Genomic DNA, 5,498 nt, shown 5'->3' with positions numbered 1-5,498 from the left:
CCCCCCCCGGTGAAACGCACGCCGCGCTCCAAGCTGCATCCAGTCAGAGCTGCAGCAGTGAGCACGTCATCCTGTTCTTCCCCAGTGATTTGCTTATTGAATAAAGGTACATTTTTTTGTTCACATTTACCTGTTTATTAAAATTGCTGTCAATGTTCATTAAAATAAGCCCTCCCCTGAAAATAAGCCCTCTGGTGTTTTTCTGTCCAAAAAAATAACAAGTCAATGTTCATTAAAATAAGCCCTCCCCTGAAAATAAGCCCTCTGGTGTTTTTATGTCCAAAAAAATAATAAGTCAATGTTCATTAAAATAAGCCCTCCCCTGAAAATAAGCCCTCTGGTGTTTTTATGTCCAAAAAAATAATAAGTCAATGTTCATTAAAACAAGCCCTCCCCTGAAAATAAGCCCTCTGGTATTTTTATGTCCAAAAAAATAATAAGACAGTGTCTTATTATCAGGGAAACATGGTAGGATGTAGTGGGGTTTTAAAACTGTAGTCAAAATGTATCAAGTATGCTGAATGAGGAGAGAAGAATTAGAAATTTGTACACAATTACAGACACATCGTATCTGTGATGACTAACTTTGATGGACTGGGCTCCTCTCGGCAATACAAGGTTAGAAGACAACTCCAAAAGACTCATGATGGAAAGGGATATCCACATCCAGAGAAAGAACTACAGAGCCTGGATGCAGAGTGAAGCAAACTACTTGCTCTCTCTCTTTTGTATTTTGTATTGTTTTGTCCCTTCTTTCTCACTGTCCACTCCATTGGTTAAAATCCTTCTTTACAACTTGACTGATGTTTAATGTGAAGGTACTTGTAGAACCTATATTGGATTGTATGCTGCCATGTGGGGAGAGCTGGGGAGAAGAAGAAGGAGGGGGAGAAAATTTGAAACTCAAGGGATTGTGGAACTGAATGGTATAAACTTAAAGTAAACAAATAAATAAGAAACACATCAAGTAATATTATTTGAATAGTGTATAAATGTCATATAGCAAAAATCATAACATCTATATAGCAACTTAGTTTATAAAGTTCGTTAATACACATAGGATCATAGATTTAGAGATAGAAAGAAGTTTAGAGACCATCTAATCCAATCACCTCATTTTATAGATGAGGAAATTGAGGCACAAAAAGATTAAATGATTTGCCCATATACCTATAGGTAGTAAATAACAAGGGTAGGATTGGAAATCAAGTCCTCTGATTCCAAAGTCAAGTCTCTTTCCATTATCCCATAATATAACTACTATATTACATTTGATTCTTTTCATTCCATAAAGTAAATAGGGCAAAAATTATTACCCTTATTTTAGGGATTAGGAAACTGAGTCTCAAGTAATTGAGTAACTTGCCAAAGGCCCCATGGTCAGTAAGTAATAGAGTTCAAACTAAAAAATAGGTCTTCTAACTCCTAGCCCAGTGTCCTTTCTGGTTTTGATTGGTTTATGTATACTTATTCTTTCTTTACTATACAACCATTTCCCAGTAAACCACCAACCCCATAGGGACAAAGAAAAATGGTCAAACAAAGCCATGCAATAAAGTAACTGTCTGACAGTGTGTGCAGCATTCCACACCTGCAGTCCCCCACCTCTGTACAGAGAGGAGGAAAGAGAACCCAGGATCCTCTTACTCCTTGTCCAGTGATCTTTAGGCTAGACCACAGTGCCTTTCATTTGCTATTCTCAGGCTACAGGGAAGCAGGCACTTTGTTTCAACGTGAGGCTCCCTACACTTGAGTGGGATCCAGAAACCAAATCGATCATCACCCAAGGCAGTCTTGAACAATTTGCCCTTAAACCTAAAACTACCGTTGTAGGTAAAAACAGAGGAAAACACCATTTGTTCCCACAAAAACTTTCTTTCCAGTTTGTATCACAAGCTCTGCTGAATTTTCAATTTCTTTGGTATAGATAATCCCTCCCCCAAAGCAGATCACAATCCCTCTGCACTTTACAATTCTGTGCTATAGTTTACATCTAATGAATGTAAAATAACCCAAGGACACTGAATTCATCCCAGTGCAAATGCTTAGATTCTGAAGCCTGGTTTACCTGGTTTAATAAAGAACAACATTTAATTAAAAACATGGAAGTGGGACTTTAAATTTTTGTGGTAAATTTGTGACCCCTGTGAGTCTGCCTCCCATTCAGACCAAACAATTGTGACTCTCTATGACAAGGAGAGAAGAAAGGAAAGAGAAGATTCAGAGCTTGGATCTCTAGGCAACGGGAGAGAATGCGTAGGTCAGGAGAACTAAAAGCCAATTGCTCCCAGTGCTTAACAGGGAGGCTTTAAGAATGAAATTAACAAGCTGTATAAGTAAAAATCTAATAAAGGGGTCCAGACTTGAGTTGGAAAGAAGATAAATAAGAAACGCTTAGAGCAGTGAGGCACCTGCCCTTATGTGGAAGGGCCCTAGGGAGAGAAGGAATTGTCCATCATTAATCCCTGTGTATTCAAAGAATCTTTCTTTTTTCTTTTGTGAACCTGAATTCTATAAAACCACTCCACTAGAGTGAGGGCAGTGGGAGGATATTGCAGACAAGGAAGATTTGATGCTATGGCAGCAGCACTCTTTGTGGTAGCAAAAAAAAAAAAAAACAACAACTGGAAACAAACTGGATAGCCATTGATTAGGGAAAGGCTGTCCAAACCTGGGTATGTGCTACATTACCAAAAGAAATGGGCAACGTGAGGAATTCAGAGGAGGATGAGAAGACTTCCATGAAGTGATTCAGAGGGAGAAAAACAAAACCAAGAGAGTACCACACTCAGTGATTGTCATAATGCTGAGGACAGCAACACGAAAAGGAATCCTAATGAGTAATCTTAGTCTTGAGGGACAGATTAAGAAACATATTTTCTTCCTCCAATCAGTAGAGAGGTAGAAAAGATGGATGGGGAATGAGGTATATATTGGAAGATGTGGCTCCTCTGGCAGTTGGTTTTGCTTAAATCTGACCCCAGAGTGGGAGAGGCTCAGGAGAATCTTTGAAGTTTTGTTATCAATAATGTCCTTCAGGCAGAAATCCAATATGGTTCAAGGGATATACAAATTCTGTCATTTTGTCTTACATAATTCCATATTTTGAACCAAAATATCTGGACCAATTCATGGATGCTACCACCAGTGACTTGCTAGTGGAGCTCTATCCTCTTATCACACTCAACAACAATTTTTTCCATCTTTTTATTACCATCTTTGTCAGAGCAGTGGATACAAGATGAAGCCTCAGAGTAGTTTTAACTTGCATTTATCTAATCATAATCACTTTTGAGCACTAAGATAATTTTTGACAATTTGTGGGCTTTTCCCAAAAAATACCCACAGAATTTTAGAGTTGGAAGTGACCTTAGCAGCCATCAATTACCACACATACCTGAGAGTCCCCACTACTACACATTTGATAAGTGACCATCTTGTCTCTGCATGAAGACTTCCATTGAGGGGGAACTGACTAGTCTCAAGGCAGTCCATCCCCCTTTGGGAAAGCTCTAATTGTTAGGAAACTTCCTGACACCAAGTCTACATTTGTCTCTTTGCAACTTCCATGCACGAATAGCTCCTGGTCCTGCCATCTGAGGCCAAACAAAATAAATCTAAACCCTCTTCCACACGATGGCTTTCCAAGTAGTGGAAGACAACAATACTGTCTTTCCTGCTTCTTTTCTTCTCCTGGCTAAACATTCCAGTTACATCAGCTGTCTCTTATATGGCATTGATTCAAGGCCCTAAACTTAAATGACCTCCTATGGACCCTCTTCAACATAGATGTTCTTCCTAAACTATGGCACACAAAGCTGAATAAAATGCTCCCCATATTGTCCAACCAAGGCAGTGCACAGTGGAATTTTCATCTCTTTATTCCCAGAAACTCCCCGAAGAAGTGTCCATTAGCTTCTATTTAGTCAGTTAGTTGACAAACATTTATTAATTACCTATAATCTGCCAGGCACTCTGTTAAGTGCTGGGGATACATAGAGTCAAAAGATCATCCCAACTTTCAAGGTTATAATATAATGTGTTTGTGACAATATGAAAAGAAACATAAAAGCAAGCTATCTATGGGATAAATAGGAAATAATCCACAGAGAGAAGGCACTAGAATTGAGGGGTTGGGGAAGGCATTAAGTAAAAGATGGAATTTTAATTGGAACTTAAAGGAAGCCAGGGAGCTCAGTAGTTGAGGCAGAGGAGGGAGAATATTCCAGGCATAGGGGGACACCCAGAAAAAATGCCTGGAGCTGAAAGATGGAGTGTCTTGTTTGTGGAACAGCCAGGAGGCTGTTGAATCGAATGTACATGAATGTATATGAATGTACATGAATCGAAGAGTACATGTTTTGAGTAAGGTCTAAAAAGACTGGAAAGGTAGAAGGGGGCTACGTTATAAAAGGCTTTGAATGCCAAACAGCCTTTTGTATTTGATATCAGAGTCAATAGGGTACCACTAGAATGTACTGGGTATGAGGGTGACATGATCAGACCTATACTTTTGGAAAATCACTTTCGTGGCTGAATGGAAGATGGACTTGAATGGAATGAGACTTGAGGCAGGCAGACACACTGGCAGCTATTGCAATAATCCAAGTGTGAGGTGATGTGGGCCTGTACTAGGGTGGTGGCAGTATCCAAGGAGAGAATGGGGTATATTTGAGAGATGTTCCAAAGGTGAAATCAACAGGCTTTGGGTTTGGGTATAGCATAGATATGAGGAGGGGTAAGAGAGAGTGCAGAATCCAGGATGACTCCCAGGTTGTGACCCTGAGAGACTTGGGATGATGGTGTTGTCCTTTACAGTAATAGGAAAGATGGTGGGGGGAAGGACTTAAGGGAAAAGATAATGAGGTCTGTTTTGGACATGTTCAGTTTAAGATGTCTACTGGATATCCAATTCAAGATGTCTGAAGGGCAGATGGAGATGCAAGATTGGAGGTCAGTGGAGATATTAAGGAAGGATTGGTAGATTTGGTAGATTTGAGAATCATCAGTATAGGGATGATAATTAAATCCATGGGAGTTGATGAGATCACCCAGTGAGAAAAGGGCCCAGGACAGAACTCTGTAGGACAACTACAGTTAGAGTTAGCTCTGGATGAGGATTCAGAAAAGGAGACTGAGGAGTGATCTGATAGATAGAAGGAGAACCAGGAGATAGTAGTGTCCTTAAAACCTAGAGAGGAGAATATCAAGAAGGAGAGAGTAATCAACTATGTCAAAGGTACAGAAAGATAAGGAAAATGTGGATTGAGAAGAAGCCTTTGGATTTGGAAATTAAGAGATCATTGGTAATATTGAACAGAACAGCTTCAGGGGAATGATGAAGCCAGATTGTGAGGGGCTAGGAAGACAGTGAGAGGAGAGAAAATGGAGGTATCTCTTGGAAATGACCTTTTCAAGTTTAGCCACAAATGACAGTGGAGAAACAGGATGATAATTAGCAAGGGTAGAATGATCAAGTACCCCCTACCAACAAATAA

This window comes from Petaurus breviceps, unplaced genomic scaffold, assembly GCF_028583685.1.
Source record: "Petaurus breviceps papuanus isolate PSGF00001 unplaced genomic scaffold, PetGlider_PUasm1.0 90881, whole genome shotgun sequence".
In the NCBI taxonomy this organism is placed as follows: domain Eukaryota; kingdom Metazoa; phylum Chordata; class Mammalia; order Diprotodontia; family Petauridae; genus Petaurus; species Petaurus breviceps.
This window is presented reverse-complemented; position numbering follows the sequence as displayed.